At 47.5% G+C, this 19,855-nt stretch overlaps 1 long non-coding RNA gene across 1 annotated transcript; it reads left to right on the forward strand.

Moving 5' to 3' along the window:
- The first annotated feature begins 1,474 nt into the window (after positions 1-1,474).
- On the forward strand, positions 1,475-18,463 carry LOC140212688 (uncharacterized). Its single transcript, XR_011889772.1, has 3 exons — positions 1,475-1,536; positions 17,188-17,357; positions 18,216-18,463. It is a non-coding gene; the product is annotated as an uncharacterized lncRNA (long non-coding RNA).
- Positions 18,464-19,855: the final 1,392 nt, after the last annotated feature.

Consider the following 19,855-nt stretch of genomic DNA (forward strand, 5'->3'; position numbering starts at 1 on the left):
TTTGTGTGTAGAATCTCATTTGTCTTTGTCGTTGTCGTTATCTACATTACTCACAGCTAGCTTTCTGTGACCACCCCCCCCCCCAGCTCTCCCTGTACAGTAACATTCTGTGATGTCGCTCTCTCTCTCTCTGTTTAAAGGATATTTTACTTTCTTACACCTTTCACCATCATCATTATGTGTCATGCCATATGATGTGGGCAATCATGGTCTTTGGCACTGTGGGCAATGGCAAACCTCTTCTGGGGCAGTGTCTTTACAAGACGGGTGACCCTAGACATTATGAATTCTCTTCAGACACTGTCTGCCTGGCGTCCGTGGTCGTATAACCAGGACTTGTGATATGCACCGGCTGTTCATAGAACCAACCACCACCTGCTTCCGTGGTTTGATGTGACCCTGATCGGGAGTGCTAAGCAGGTGCTATTCCTTGCCCAAGGGTGACCTGCAGACTAGTGGAGGGAAGGAGCACCTTACACCTCCCTTGGTAGAGATGTATCTCCACCCCACCCCCCAACTACACCTTTAACCACACATTATAGTCCAGCTCCCCTGTGGCGTTTACCCTTCAGGGAAATATCTGAAATAATGCACACAAAATGCTGGAGGAACTCAGCAGGCCAGGCGACAGTGAATTCTAAATCACGACTGTCTATGTTAAAAAGAAATTACTTCACTGCCCCTCTGACCCAGGCCTAGGCTGAGTCCAGACTGAACAAGAGGCCTGAGCCCAAACCCAGGAACTGGAATCTCAGTAACCAAAGTGAAGAGATTTATGGCAATTTAAGAATTATCCTCAATCTCTTTCCTCCAGTTATGGACCCTCCTGCCGCTGAAAGCAGTTTCTCTTGACCCACTCTCCATTATTTGATTGCCTGTAATAAATCTGCCTTTATCACCTGTCTGAAAGGGGAGTAGCACTGGGGCTTCTCACATCTCACCGCATTAAATGGTCCCCTCTCCCTGGGCTGCTCACTGACCTGTTACGGTATCAGGGATGGCATTATTAGAGTCATGTTATTCTATAATATCATGAAAATAAACCTTTGACTACATCGTGTTCTTGTCACTGGTGCCATTGCCATGGATTCTTCTGCACGCCTCTCTGAGTCTCTGAGGCGAAACTGAATGGTATTCTGAGCGTCACAAGGTCAGGAAGTTCATCTGACACTGGCTGCCAAGATCGTTTTTTACTGAGTGTTTTAAAATGCCAGCTGTTTTCAAAGTTTTTTTTCTTCTGTCTCCTTCAGACCAGCCAAGTGATAGGAATTGTCTCCAGCCCAAGCCAGCGAGCAGGCAGCTGGGAGGGGAAGAATGTGGGCCACAGCTGTGAATTGTCTCCAGTCAGAGCAGATGATGAGCCAGAGCTGGTTGCCGTGGAGCCTCTATCAACAGGAAGCTCAAGGCCTTGAGCAACAGCAGGTCCAAGGCCTAGAATTTGAAGGCAGATTACAAAGATAATAGCAATATTCTTAGCAGCGTGGAGAAACAGAGGGTTCTTGGGATCCAGGTCCATAGATCTCTTGAAGTTACCACGTAAGTTGTTAAGGTGGTTAAGAAGGCATATGTTGTGCTCACCTTCATTAGGTAGGGGATTGAGTTCAAGAGGCGCGAGGTAATGTTGCAGCTCTAACAAAACCCTAGTTAGACTACACTTGGGGAGTATTGTGTTCAGTTCCAGTCACCTCATTACAGGAAGGATGTGGAAGCTTTAGGTGAGGTGCAGAGGAGATTTACCAGGATGCTGCCTGAACTAGAGGACATGTCTGGTGAAGGTAGGTTTTGCCAGCTGAGGCTTTTCTCTTTGGAGCGAAGGAGGATGAGGGGTGACTTGATGGAAGTGTATAAGACTATAAGAAGCACAGATCAACTGGATAGCCAGAGTTTTCTTCCCAGGCAGAAATGGCAAATGCCAGGAGGCATAATTTCAGGCCATTGGAGGGAAGTATAGAGGGGATGGTAGAGGCAGAGAGTAGTGGGTGCATGGAACGCCCTGTCATGGGTGGTGCTAAAGGCAGATACATTAGGGGCATTCAAGAAATGTTGAGACGAACACATGATGATGGAAAAATAGAGGGTTAAGAAGGAGAGAAGGGTTAGATTGATCTTAAAGTAGGTTAAAAGTTGGTAGTCATGGACCTGGAACACATCCTACACAACCTCACATGGACCCCAGAACACATCCTACACAACCTCTCATGGACCCAAAACACCTCCTACACAACCTCTCATGGACCTAGAACACATCCTACACAACCTCTCATGGACCTAGAACACATCCTACACAACCTCTCATAGACCTAGAACACATCCTACACAACCTCTCGTGCACCTAGAACACATCCTACACAACCTCTCATGGACCTAGAACACATCCTACACAACCTCACATAGACCCCAGAACACATCCTACACAACCTCTCATGGACCCAGAACACATCCTACACAACCTCTCATGGACCTAGAACAGATCCTACACAACCTCTCATGGACCTAGAACACATCCTACACAATCTCTCATGGATCCAGAACACATCCTACACAACCTCTCGTTCACCTAGAACACATCCTACACAACCTTTCCTGGACCTAGAACACATCCTACACAACCTCTCATGGACCCAAAACACATCCTACACAACCTCACATGGACCTAGAACACATCCTACACAACCTCTCATAGACCTAGAACACATCCTACACAACCTCTCGTGCACCTAGAACACATCCTACACAATCTCTCATGGATCCAGAACACATCCTACACAACCTCTCATGGACCTAGAACACATCCTACACAACCGCTCATGGACCTAGAACACATCCGACACAACCTCTCATGGACCTAGAACACATCCTACACAATCTCTCATGGATCCAGAACACATCCTACACAACCTCTCATGGACCCCAGAACACATCCTACACAACCTCTCATGGACCTAGAACACAACCTACACAACCTCTCATAGTCCCAGAACACATCAGACACAACCTCTCATGGACCTAGAACACATCCTACACCATCTCTCATGGATCCAGAACACATCCTACACAACCTCTCATGGACCCCAGAACACATCCTACACAACCTGTCATGGACCTAGAACACATCTTGCACAGCCTCTCATGGACCCAGAACACATCCTGTGCAACCTCTCATGGACCTAGAACACATCCTACGCAACCTCTCATGGATCCAGAACACATCCTACACAACCTCTCATGGACCCAGAACACATCCTACACAACGTCTCATGGACCCAGAACACATCCTACACAACCTCTCATGGACCTAGAACACAACCTACACAACCGCTCATGGACCTAGAACACATCCGACACAACCTCTCATGGACCTAGAACACATCCTACACAATCTCCCATGGATCCAGAACACATCCTACACAACCTCTCATGGACCTAGAACACAACCTACACAACCGCTCATGGACCTAGAACACATCCGACACAACCTCTCATGGACCTAGAACACATCCTACACAATCTCTCATGGATCCAGAACACATCCTACACAACCTCTCATGGACCCCAGAACACATCCTACACAACCTCTCATGGACCTAGAACACAACCTACACAACCTCTCATAGTCCCAGAACATATCCGACACAACCTCTCATGGACCTTGAACACATCCTACACCATCTCTCATGGATCCAGAACACATCCTACACAACCTCTCATGGACCCCAGAACACATCCTACACAACCTCTCATGGACCTAGAACACATCTTGCACAGCCTCTCATGGACCCAGAACACATCCTGTGCAACCTCTCATGGACCTAGAACACATCCTACGCAACCTCTCATGGATCCAGAACACATCCTACACAACCTCTCATGGACCCAGAACACATCGTACACAACCTCTCATGGACCCAGAACACATCCTACACAACCTCTCATGGACCTAGAACACAACCTACACAACCGCTCATGGACCTAGAACACATCCGACACAACCTCTCATGGACCTAGAACACATCCTACACAATCTCTCATGGATTCAGAACACATCCTACACAACCTCTCATGGACCCCAGAACACAACCTACACAACCTCTCATAGTCCCAGAACACATCCGACACAACCTCTCATGGACCTAGAACACATCCTACACAATCTCTCATGGATCCAGAACACATCCTACACAACCTCTCATGGACCCCAGAACACATCCTACACAACCTCTCATGGACCTAGAACACATCCAACGCAATCTCTCATGGATCCAGAACACATCCTACACAACCTCTCATGGACCCAGAACACATCCTACACAACCTCTCATGGACCTAGAACACAACCTACACAACCGCTCATGGACCTAGAACACATCCGACACAACCTCTCATGGACCTAGAACACATCCTACACGATCTCTCATGGATCCAGAACACATCCTACACAACCTCTCATGGACCCCAGAACACATCCTACACAACCTCTCATGGACCTAGAACACATCTTGCACAGCCTCTCATGGACCCAGAACACATCCTGTGCAACCTCTCATGGACCTAGAACACATCCTACGCAACCTCTCATGGATCCAGAACACATCCTACACAACCTCTCATGGACCCAGAACACATCCTACACAACCTCTCATGGACCCAGAACACATCCTACACAACCTCTCATGGACCTAGAACACAACCTACACAACCGCTCATGGACCTAGAACACATCCGACACAACCTCTCATGGACCTAGAACACATCCTACACAATCTCTCATGGATCCAGAACACATCCTACACAACCTCTCATGGACCCCAGAACACATCCTACACAACCTCTCATGGACCTAGAACACATCCAACACAATCTCTCATGGATCCAGAACACATCCTACACAACCTCTCATGGACCCAGAACACATCCTACACAACCTCTCATGGACCCAGAACACATCCTACACAACCTCTCATGGACCTAGAACACAACCTACACAACCGCTCATGGACCTAGAACACATCCGACACAACCTCTCATGGACCCCAGAACACATCCTACACAACCTCTCATGGACCTAGAACACATCCTACACAACCTCTCATGGACCCCAGAACACAACCTACACAACCGCTCATGGACCTAGAACACATCCTACACAATCTCTCATGGATCCAGAACACATCCTACACAACCTCTCATGGATCCAGAACACATCCTACACAACCTCTCATGGACCCAGAACACATCCTACACAACCTCTCATGGACCTAGAACACAACCTACACAACCGCTCATGGACCTAGAACACATCCGACACAACTTCTCATGGACCTAGAACACATCCTACACAATCTCTCATGGATCCAGAACACATCCTACACAACCTCTCATGGACCCCAGAACACAACCTACACAACCTCTCATAGTCCCAGAACACATCCGACACAACCTCTCATGGACCTAGAACACATCCTACACAATCTCTCATGGATCCAGAACACATCCTACACAACCTCTCATGGACCCCAGAACACATCCTACACAACCTCTCATGGACCTAGAACACATCCTACACAATCTCTCATGGATCCAGAACACATCCTACACAACCTCTCATGGACCCCAGAACACATCCTACACAACCTCTCATGGACCCAGAACACATCCTACACAACCTCTCATGGACCTAGAACACAACCTACACAACCGCTCATGGACCTAGAACACATCCGACACAACCTCTCATGGACCTAGAACACATCCTACACAATCTCTCATGGATCCAGAACACATCCTACACAACCTCTCATGGACCCCAGAACACATCCTACGCAACCTCTCATGGATCCAGAACACATCCTACACAACCTCTCATGGACCCAGAACACATCCTACACAACCTCTCATGGACCCAGAACACATCCTACACAACCTCTCATGGACCTAGAACACAACCTACACAACCGCTCATGGACCTAGAACACATCCGACACAACCTCTCATGGACCTAGAACACATCCCACACAATCTCTCATGGATCCAGAACACATCCTACACAACCTCTCATGGACCCCAGAACACATCCTACACAACCTCTCATGGACCTAGAACACATCCTAGACAATCTCTCATGGATCCAGAACACATCCTACACAACCTCTCATGGACCCCAGAACACATCCTACACAACCTCTCATGGACCCAGAACACATCCTACGCAACCTCACATAGACCCCAGAACACATACTACACAACCTCTCATGGACCCAGAACACATCCTACACAACCTCTCATGGACCTAGAACAGATCCTACACAACCTCTCATGGACCTAGAACACATCCTACACAATCTCTCATGGATCCAGAACACATCCTACACAACCTCTCGTTCACCTAGAACACATCCTACACAACCTTTCCTGGACCTAGAACACATCCTACACAACCTCTCATGGACCCAAAACACATCCTACACAACCTCACATGGACCTAGAACACATCCTACACAACCTCTCATAGACCTAGAACACATCCTACACAACCTCTCGTGCACCTAGAACACATCCTACACAATCTCTCATGGATCCAGAACACATCCTACACAACCTCTCATGGACCTAGAACACATCCTACACAACCGCTCATGGACCTAGAACACATCCGACACAACCTCTCATGGACCTAGAACACATCCTACACAATCTCTCATGGATCCAGAACACATCCTACACAACCTCTCATGGACCCCAGAACACATCCTACACAACCTCTCATGGACCTAGAACACAACCTACACAACCTCTCATAGTCCCAGAACACATCAGACACAACCTCTCATGGACCTAGAACACATCCTACACCATCTCTCATGGATCCAGAACACATCCTACACAACCTCTCATGGACCCCAGAACACATCCTACACAACCTGTCATGGACCTAGAACACATCTTGCACAGCCTCTCATGGACCCAGAACACATCCTGTGCAACCTCTCATGGACCTAGAACACATCCTACGCAACCTCTCATGGATCCAGAACACATCCTACACAACCTCTCATGGACCCAGAACACATCCTACACAACGTCTCATGGACCCAGAACACATCCTACACAACCTCTCATGGACCTAGAACACAACCTACACAACCGCTCATGGACCTAGAACACATCCGACACAACCTCTCATGGACCTAGAACACATCCTACACAATCTCCCATGGATCCAGAACACATCCTACACAACCTCTCATGGACCTAGAACACAACCTACACAACCGCTCATGGACCTAGAACACATCCGACACAACCTCTCATGGACCTAGAACACATCCTACACAATCTCTCATGGATCCAGAACACATCCTACACAACCTCTCATGGACCCCAGAACACATCCTACACAACCTCTCATGGACCTAGAACACAACCTACACAACCTCTCATAGTCCCAGAACATATCCGACACAACCTCTCATGGACCTTGAACACATCCTACACCATCTCTCATGGATCCAGAACACATCCTACACAACCTCTCATGGACCCCAGAACACATCCTACACAACCTCTCATGGACCTAGAACACATCTTGCACAGCCTCTCATGGACCCAGAACACATCCTGTGCAACCTCTCATGGACCTAGAACACATCCTACGCAACCTCTCATGGATCCAGAACACATCCTACACAACCTCTCATGGACCCAGAACACATCCTACACAACCTCTCATGGACCCAGAACACATCCTACACAACCTCTCATGGACCTAGAACACAACCTACACAACCGCTCATGGACCTAGAACACATCCGACACAACCTCTCATGGACCTAGAACACATCCTACACAATCTCTCATGGATCCAGAACACATCCTACACAACCTCTCATGGACCCCAGAACACAACCTACACAACCTCTCATAGTCCCAGAACACATCCGACACAACCTCTCATGGACCTAGAACACATCCTACACAATCTCTCATGGATCCAGAACACATCCTACACAACCTCTCATGGACCCCAGAACACATCCTACACAACCTCTCATGGACCTAGAACACATCCAACGCAATCTCTCATGGATCCAGAACACATCCTACACAACCTCTCATGGACCCAGAACACATCCTACACAACCTCTCATGGACCTAGAACACAACCTACACAACCGCTCATGGACCTAGAACACATCCGACACAACCTCTCATGGACCTAGAACACATCCTACACGATCTCTCATGGATCCAGAACACATCCTACACAACCTCTCATGGACCCCAGAACACATCCTACACAACCTCTCATGGACCTAGAACACAACCTACACAACCGCTCATGGACCTAGAACACATCCGACACAACCTCTCATGGACCTAGAACACATCCTACACAATCTCTCATGGATCCAGAACACATCCTACACAACCTCTCATGGACCCCAGAACACATCCTACACAACCTCTCATGGACCTAGAACACAACCTACACAACCTCTCATAGTCCCAGAACATATCCGACACAACCTCTCATGGACCTTGAACACATCCTACACCATCTCTCATGGATCCAGAACACATCCTACACAACCTCTCATGGACCCCAGAACACATCCTACACAACCTCTCATGGACCTAGAACACATCTTGCACAGCCTCTCATGGACCCAGAACACATCCTGTGCAACCTCTCATGGACCTAGAACACATCCTACGCAACCTCTCATGGATCCAGAACACATCCTACACAACCTCTCATGGACCCAGAACACATCGTACACAACCTCTCATGGACCCAGAACACATCCTACACAACCTCTCATGGACCTAGAACACAACCTACACAACCGCTCATGGACCTAGAACACATCCGACACAACCTCTCATGGACCTAGAACACATCCTACACAATCTCTCATGGATTCAGAACACATCCTACACAACCTCTCATGGACCCCAGAACACAACCTACACAACCTCTCATAGTCCCAGAACACATCCGACACAACCTCTCATGGACCTAGAACACATCCTACACAATCTCTCATGGATCCAGAACACATCCTACACAACCTCTCATGGACCCCAGAACACATCCTACACAACCTCTCATGGACCTAGAACACATCCAACGCAATCTCTCATGGATCCAGAACACATCCTACACAACCTCTCATGGACCCAGAACACATCCTACACAACCTCTCATGGACCTAGAACACAACCTACACAACCGCTCATGGACCTAGAACACATCCGACACAACCTCTCATGGACCTAGAACACATCCTACACGATCTCTCATGGATCCAGAACACATCCTACACAACCTCTCATGGACCCCAGAACACATCCTACACAACCTCTCATGGACCTAGAACACATCTTGCACAGCCTCTCATGGACCCAGAACACATCCTGTGCAACCTCTCATGGACCTAGAACACATCCTACGCAACCTCTCATGGATCCAGAACACATCCTACACAACCTCTCATGGACCCAGAACACATCCTACACAACCTCTCATGGACCCAGAACACATCCTACACAACCTCTCATGGACCTAGAACACAACCTACACAACCGCTCATGGACCTAGAACACATCCGACACAACCTCTCATGGACCTAGAACACATCCTACACAATCTCTCATGGATCCAGAACACATCCTACACAACCTCTCATGGACCCCAGAACACATCCTACACAACCTCTCATGGACCTAGAACACATCCAACACAATCTCTCATGGATCCAGAACACATCCTACACAACCTCTCATGGACCCAGAACACATCCTACACAACCTCTCATGGACCCAGAACACATCCTACACAACCTCTCATGGACCTAGAACACAACCTACACAACCGCTCATGGACCTAGAACACATCCGACACAACCTCTCATGGACCCCAGAACACATCCTACACAACCTCTCATGGACCTAGAACACATCCTACACAACCTCTCATGGACCCCAGAACACAACCTACACAACCGCTCATGGACCTAGAACACATCCTACACAATCTCTCATGGATCCAGAACACATCCTACACAACCTCTCATGGATCCAGAACACATCCTACACAACCTCTCATGGACCCAGAACACATCCTACACAACCTCTCATGGACCTAGAACACAACCTACACAACCGCTCATGGACCTAGAACACATCCGACACAACTTCTCATGGACCTAGAACACATCCTACACAATCTCTCATGGATCCAGAACACATCCTACACAACCTCTCATGGACCCCAGAACACAACCTACACAACCTCTCATAGTCCCAGAACACATCCGACACAACCTCTCATGGACCTAGAACACATCCTACACAATCTCTCATGGATCCAGAACACATCCTACACAACCTCTCATGGACCCCAGAACACATCCTACACAACCTCTCATGGACCTAGAACACATCCTACACAATCTCTCATGGATCCAGAACACATCCTACACAACCTCTCATGGACCCCAGAACACATCCTACACAACCTCTCATGGACCCAGAACACATCCTACACAACCTCTCATGGACCTAGAACACAACCTACACAACCGCTCATGGACCTAGAACACATCCGACACAACCTCTCATGGACCTAGAACACATCCTACACAATCTCTCATGGATCCAGAACACATCCTACACAACCTCTCATGGACCCCAGAACACATCCTACGCAACCTCTCATGGATCCAGAACACATCCTACACAACCTCTCATGGACCCAGAACACATCCTACACAACCTCTCATGGACCCAGAACACATCCTACACAACCTCTCATGGACCTAGAACACAACCTACACAACCGCTCATGGACCTAGAACACATCCGACACAACCTCTCATGGACCTAGAACACATCCCACACAATCTCTCATGGATCCAGAACACATCCTACACAACCTCTCATGGACCCCAGAACACATCCTACACAACCTCTCATGGACCTAGAACACATCCTAGACAATCTCTCATGGATCCAGAACACATCCTACACAACCTCTCATGGACCCCAGAACACATCCTACACAACCTCTCATGGACCCAGAACACATCCTACGCAACCTCACATAGACCCCAGAACACATACTACACAACCTCTCATGGACCCAGAACACATCCTACACAACCTCTCATGGACCTAGAACAGATCCTACACAACCTCTCATGGACCTAGAACACATCCTACACAATCTCTCATGGATCCAGAACACATCCTACACAACCTCTCGTTCACCTAGAACACATCCTACACAACCTTTCCTGGACCTAGAACACATCCTACACAACCTCTCATGGACCCAAAACACATCCTACACAACCTCACATGGACCTAGAACACATCCTACACAACCTCTCATAGACCTAGAACACATCCTACACAACCTCTCGTGCACCTAGAACACATCCTACACAATCTCTCATGGATCCAGAACACATCCTACACAACCTCTCATGGACCTAGAACACATCCTACACAACCGCTCATGGACCTAGAACACATCCGACACAACCTCTCATGGACCTAGAACACATCCTACACAATCTCTCATGGATCCAGAACACATCCTACACAACCTCTCATGGACCCCAGAACACATCCTACACAACCTCTCATGGACCTAGAACACAACCTACACAACCTCTCATAGTCCCAGAACACATCAGACACAACCTCTCATGGACCTAGAACACATCCTACACCATCTCTCATGGATCCAGAACACATCCTACACAACCTCTCATGGACCCCAGAACACATCCTACACAACCTGTCATGGACCTAGAACACATCTTGCACAGCCTCTCATGGACCCAGAACACATCCTGTGCAACCTCTCATGGACCTAGAACACATCCTACGCAACCTCTCATGGATCCAGAACACATCCTACACAACCTCTCATGGACCCAGAACACATCCTACACAACGTCTCATGGACCCAGAACACATCCTACACAACCTCTCATGGACCTAGAACACAACCTACACAACCGCTCATGGACCTAGAACACATCCGACACAACCTCTCATGGACCTAGAACACATCCTACACAATCTCCCATGGATCCAGAACACATCCTACACAACCTCTCATGGACCTAGAACACAACCTACACAACCGCTCATGGACCTAGAACACATCCGACACAACCTCTCATGGACCTAGAACACATCCTACACAATCTCTCATGGATCCAGAACACATCCTACACAACCTCTCATGGACCCCAGAACACATCCTACACAACCTCTCATGGACCTAGAACACAACCTACACAACCTCTCATAGTCCCAGAACATATCCGACACAACCTCTCATGGACCTTGAACACATCCTACACCATCTCTCATGGATCCAGAACACATCCTACACAACCTCTCATGGACCCCAGAACACATCCTACACAACCTCTCATGGACCTAGAACACATCTTGCACAGCCTCTCATGGACCCAGAACACATCCTGTGCAACCTCTCATGGACCTAGAACACATCCTACGCAACCTCTCATGGATCCAGAACACATCCTACACAACCTCTCATGGACCCAGAACACATCCTACACAACCTCTCATGGACCCAGAACACATCCTACACAACCTCTCATGGACCTAGAACACAACCTACACAACCGCTCATGGACCTAGAACACATCCGACACAACCTCTCATGGACCTAGAACACATCCTACACAATCTCTCATGGATCCAGAACACATCCTACACAACCTCTCATGGACCCCAGAACACAACCTACACAACCTCTCATAGTCCCAGAACACATCCGACACAACCTCTCATGGACCTAGAACACATCCTACACAATCTCTCATGGATCCAGAACACATCCTACACAACCTCTCATGGACCCCAGAACACATCCTACACAACCTCTCATGGACCTAGAACACATCCAACGCAATCTCTCATGGATCCAGAACACATCCTACACAACCTCTCATGGACCCAGAACACATCCTACACAACCTCTCATGGACCTAGAACACAACCTACACAACCGCTCATGGACCTAGAACACATCCGACACAACCTCTCATGGACCTAGAACACATCCTACACGATCTCTCATGGATCCAGAACACATCCTACACAACCTCTCATGGACCCCAGAACACATCCTACACAACCTCTCATGGACCTAGAACACATCTTGCACAGCCTCTCATGGACCCAGAACACATCCTGTGCAACCTCTCATGGACCTAGAACACATCCTACGCAACCTCTCATGGATCCAGAACACATCCTACACAACCTCTCATGGACCCAGAACACATCCTACACAACCTCTCATGGACCCAGAACACATCCTACACAACCTCTCATGGACCTAGAACACAACCTACACAACCGCTCATGGACCTAGAACACATCCGACACAACCTCTCATGGACCTAGAACACATCCTACACAATCTCTCATGGATCCAGAACACATCCTACACAACCTCTCATGGACCCCAGAACACAACCTACACAACCTCTCATAGTCCCAGAACACATCCGACACAACCTCTCATGTACCTAGAACACATCCTACACAATCTCTCATGGATCCAGAACACATCCTACACAACCTCTCATGGACCCCAGAACACATCCTACACAACCTCTCATGGACCTAGAACACATCCAACACAATCTCTCATGGATCCAGAACACATCCTACACAACCTCTCATGGACCCAGAACACATCCTACACAACCTCTCATGGACCCAGAACACATCCTACACAACCTCTCATGGACCTAGAACACAACCTACACAACCGCTCATGGACCTGGAACACATCCGACACAACCTCTCATGGACCCCAGAACACATCCTACACAACCTCTCATGGACCTAGAACACATCCTACACAACCTCTCATGGACCCCAGAACACAACCTACACAACCGCTCATGGACCTAGAACACATCCTACACAATCTCTCATGGATCCAGAACACATCCTACACAACCTCTCATGGATCCAGAACACATCCTACACAACCTCTCATGGACCCAGAACACATCCTACACAACCTCTCATGGACCTAGAACACAACCTACACAACCGCTCATGGACCTAGAACACATCCGACACAACCTCTCATGGACCTAGAACACATCCTACACAATCTCTCATGGATCCAGAACACATCCTACACAACCTCTCATGGACCCCAGAACACAACCTACACAACCTCTCATAGTCCCAGAACACATCCGACACAACCTCTCATGGACCTAGAACACATCCTACACAATCTCTCATGGATCCAGAACACATCCTACACAACCTCTCATGGACCCCAGAACACATCCTACACAACCTCTCATGGACCTAGAACACATCCTACACAATCTCTCATGGATCCAGAACACATCCTACACAACCTCTCATGGACCCCAGAACACATCCTACACAACCTCTCATGGACCCAGAACACATCCTACACAACCTCTCATGGACCTAGAACACAACCTACACAACCGCTCATGGACCTAGAACACATCCGACACAACCTCTCATGGACCTAGAACACATCCTACACAATCTCTCATGGATCCAGAACACATCCTACACAACCTCTCATGGACCCCAGAACACATCCTACGCAACCTCTCATGGATCCAGAACACATCCTACACAACCTCTCATGGACCCAGAACACATCCTACACAACCTCTCATGGACCCAGAACACATCCTACACAACCTCTCATGGACCTAGAACACAACCTACACAACCGCTCATGGACCTAGAACACATCCGACACAACCTCTCATGGACCTAGAACACATCCCACACAATCTCTCATGGATCCAGAACACATCCTACACAACCTCTCATGGACCCCAGAACACATCCTACACAACCTCTCATGGACCTAGAACACATCCTAGACAATCTCTCATGGATCCAGAACACATCCTACACAACCTCTCATGGACCCCAGAACACATCCTACACAACCTCTCATGGACCCAGAACACATCCTACGCAACCTCTCATGGACCTAGAACACATCCTACACAATCTCTCATGGATCCAGAACACATCCTACACAACCTCTCATGGACCCCAGAACACAACCTACACAACCTCTCATGGTCCCAGAACACATCCGACACAACCTCTCATGGACCTAGAACACATCCTACACAATCTCTCATGGATCCAGAACACATCCTACACAACCTCTCATGGACCCCAGAACACATCCTACACAACCTCTCATGGACCTAGAACACATCCTACACAATCTCTCATGGATCCAGAACACATCCTACACAACCTCTCATGGACCCCAGAACACATCCTACACAACCTCTCATGGACCTAGAACACATCCTACACAACCGCTCATGGACCCAGAACACATCCTACACAACCTCTCATGGACCTAGAACACAACCTACACAACCGCTCATGGACCTAGAACACATCCGACACAACCTCTCATGGACCTAGAACACATCCTACACAATCTCTCATGGATCCAGAACACATCCTACACAACCTCTCATGGACCCCAGAACACAACCTACACAACCTCTCATAGTCCCAGAACACATCCGACACAACCTCTCATGGACCTAGAACACATCCTACACAATCTCTCATGGATCCAGAACACATCCTACACAACCTCTCATGGACCCCAGAACACATCCTACACAACCTCTCATGGACCTAGAACACACCCTACACAATCTCTCATGGATCCAGAACACATCCTACACAACCTCTCATGGACCCCAGAACACATCCTACACAACCTCTCATGGACCCAGAACACATCCTACACAATCTCTCATGGATCCAGAACACATCCTACACAACCTCTCATGGACCCCAGAACACATCCTACACAACCTCTCATGGACCTAGAACACATCCTACACAATCTGTCATGGATCCAGAACACATCCCACACAACCTCTCATGGACCTAGAACACATCCTACAGAACCTCTCATGGTCCCAGAACACATCCTACACAACCTCTGATGGACCGAGAACACATCTTGCACAGCCTCTCATGGACACCAGAACACATCCTACATAACCTCTCGTAGTCCTAGAACACATCCACACCACCAGGTTCAGGGACAGTTATTACCCCTCGACCATCAGGAAGGAGGTACAGGAGCCTCAGGACCCACACCACCAGGTTCAGGGACAGTTATTACCCCTCAACCAGGGGTGCAGTGCTGCCGGATCTCACTGGAGTGCCACTCCGGCACCTCTGTAAAAAATGTCAAAATATGCAAGCGGGGAACTTAACAGCGGCCGCTATATTTGATTGGAAAGAGGCTCCTTTTCTCTTTGTGTTGATAGGAAAAAGAGTAATTTAGTGAGCAATGAACGAGATGAAATACATTTCCAACCCTCCCAAATGGTTGCTCTCCTCCGGTTAACATTTCTCACTTCCAAAATATGATATTTTCTATTCGTATAGATGTGATTATAATTTCTGTAAAGATTCAAGCTTCTTTCACTTTTCATATATTTAAAGACTAAACAGGATCTGTATTGGTCTAACCATGTAATACCCGGTGTGTGAGGATATTGTGAGTATCCACACACGCAGGTACACTTCCTGTCCAACCATTTCTGCAAGAGAAACGGTATGAGGCAGAGTTGCCAACCTACCGCTTTTGATACTAATATTCACCAATATTCGTGGCTTTACCAATAGTTCATCAGATGTTCTTATTTCATACTTGATTCCAATATAGGTGGCTGAAGGTGTAAAAAACTTATTTGCTTTATTTCTGTTATTTTTATACCTGCTTAGGAACACTGCTCAACACTACAGGCCCTGCTGTCTGCTTTGACTCAGTTGTATAAGTAAGGCGACATCTGTGGTGGTCACGAATACAAAAGTAAATTTTTCTCACTAACAGTGAGGCTTCTGAGCAAACAATGTTACTTTACTTGCTTGATAATTATATTTTATGATAATTAGTGTGTACAACCATGCAATACTTTGTCATATTATTAAATTAAGTATTATATGTTTTATTGTACCAGTTATACATTGAAATGTAGTGATAGGCTATAATCTTGTTAATGTCGTAACTATCACTGTATTTCTGTGGAGCTCGGGAATTCATGTATTTCTTTTATCTTGGTTTAGTGCCTGACATTATAAGAAGCCCTATTCACATATATGTCACAGCCAATTTGAATACCTGCTCAAGGCGAGTGAAGAGGACAGACAAGTGCAGGAGCGGTCGGCGGATACCGGAATTCGACAGTTCGGAGGTTGTTGGAGGTTCGGAGGTCGTTCGTGGACGGATCGGGGAGGTGTGAGCTCCAACGACTCAATTTGGTGCACAAATCTGACAAATTTACTGAGTGGCACCTTTGTTTTTTTTTGTGTCCACTAACCACACCACCAAAAAGAGTTATAAAGTGTAACTTAACTGTACATTGTGTATTGACTGATATTTTACAGTGTGGGCTTGTATCGGGGTGCATTACATAGCACCTATGCAAACGTGAGTACACAGTTTGGTAGGGCCTCCGGCAGTTCCCCTAGACGGACGTGAGTTGATCGAGCCGAGCGTTACATATCTATCTAGCTAGGGTGCCTGAGACTTCTGCACACGGCCCTGTAGTTGTCAACATGGAGCGGAGATCGAGTTTGTAAATCTGGCAGGAGCAAAGAATGTTGGGAATGTCGAGGGTGGTGCACCGCGGGAGGGGTGTGGGTCAGGTGGCAGAGGAGGAGTGCCAGTGCACTTGGATGGTGTGGTTGCAGACACACCCAGCCCTGAGACACCAGGCAAGGCCATTTGATTCCAAACAATTGGTTTATTGATCATTACAGATGTCTCTCTGGTGCTTCCCACTCACTGCCTCTCCCTTCCCCTATTCCCAACCATGATCCCCCCCTCTCCCAGTCCACAATAGAGACCCACATCAGAATCAGATTGATCATCACTCACATACATAATGAAATCTGTATTTTTTTGCAGCAGCAGTATAGTGTAATGCATAAAATTACTACAGTGCTGTCCAAAAGTCTTTGGCACGCTATTTGTATATATGTTTGTGTGTGTGTGTCTGCCCCTAAGAATTTGGCACAATACTGTACATACTTCGATAGAAAATTTTTCAAAGTTCCAAGTTCAAAGTAAATTTTCACTTTTCATCTTGCAGGTGGTAACAGTCCACGTTGGCAATGATCTGCAGAAAACCGCTTCAGCCGTTCCTAGGCGATGCAACGCCTCTACAGTGCACTGATGCCCCTGTCCACTTGCGCTCCAGACTCTTCCGTCTTGGACATGATACAACGCTGCTTAAATTTGAGAAGGAATCATTTTATATCTTACTGATCTACTGAGTGAAAATTTTAGTCCTTAACCTCCTGCTTTTTGTAAATGTATCTCTTTCCAAAACGTATTAAATATACTTAAAGCTTGTAAACCACTGTCATGTTGCATCAGTCCTTTTGCCTCCCCCGTAGATAACGTGTTGATGATATTTTACCTGTATGGTTGAGGGAGGGAGAGACAGCGGTGGGAATATTGACACTTAGAAACAAAGAAAATCTACAGCACAATACAGGCCCTTTGGCCCACAAAGCTGTGCTGGACATGTCCCTACCTTAGAAATTACACAGGGTTACCCATAGCCCTCTATTTTTCTAAGCTCCATGTACCTATCCAGGAATCTCTTAAAAGACCGTTTTGTTTCCGCCTCCACCACCTCTGCCGGCAGCCCATTCCATGCACTCACCACTCTGCGTAGAAAAACTTACCCCTGACATCTCCTCTGTACCTGCTTCCAAGCACCTTAAAACTTACCCTCTCGTGCTGGCCAACTCAGCCCTGGGGAAAAGCCTCTGACTATCCACACAATCAATGCTTCTGATTATCTTGTACACCTCTATCAGCCACCTCTCATTCTCCGTCGCTCCAAGGAGAAAAGGCTGAGTTCACTCAATCTATTCTCACAAGGCATGCCCTCCAATCCAGGCAACATCCTTGTAAATCACCTCTGCACCCTGTCCATGGTTTCCACATCCTTCCTACAGTGAGGCGACCAGAAGTGAGCACAGTACTTACTCCAAGTGGGGTCTGACCAGGGTCCTAAGGAGCTGCAACATTACCTCTCGGCTCTTAAACTCAATCCCACGATTGATGAAGGCCAACGCATTGCAGGCCTTCTTAACCACAGAGTCAACCTGTGTAGCAGCTTTGAGTGTCCTATGGACTCAGACCCCAAGACCCCTCTGATCCTCCACACCGCCAAGAGTCTTACCATTAGTGCTATCTTCTGCCATCATATTTGACCTACCAAAATGAACCACCTCACACTTATCTGGATTGAACTCCATCTGCCATTTCTCAGCCTAGTTTTGCATCCTATCAATGTTCTATTGTAACTTCTGACAGCCCTCCACATTATCCACAACACACCCAACCTTTGTGTCATCAGCAAATTTCCTAACCCATCCCTCCACTTCCTCATCCAGCTCATTTATAAAATTCACAAAGAGTAGGGGTCCCAGAACAGATCCCTGAGGCACACCACTGGTCACTGGCCTCCATGCAGAATATGACCCGTCTACAACCACACTTTGCCTTCTGTGGGCAAGCCAGTTCTGGATACACAAAGCAACGTCCCCTTGGATCCCATGCCTCCTTACTTTCTCAATAAGCCTTGCATGGCTTGCTAAAATCCATATACACTACAACTATGGCTCTACCTTCTTCAATGTACTTAGTCACATCCTCAAAAAATTCAATCAGGCTCGTAAGGCATGACCTGCCTTCGACAAAGCCATGCTGACTATT

The sequence above is a fragment of the Mobula birostris genome, chromosome 20 (assembly GCF_030028105.1).
Source record: "Mobula birostris isolate sMobBir1 chromosome 20, sMobBir1.hap1, whole genome shotgun sequence".
NCBI lineage: Eukaryota > Metazoa > Chordata > Chondrichthyes > Myliobatiformes > Myliobatidae > Mobula > Mobula birostris.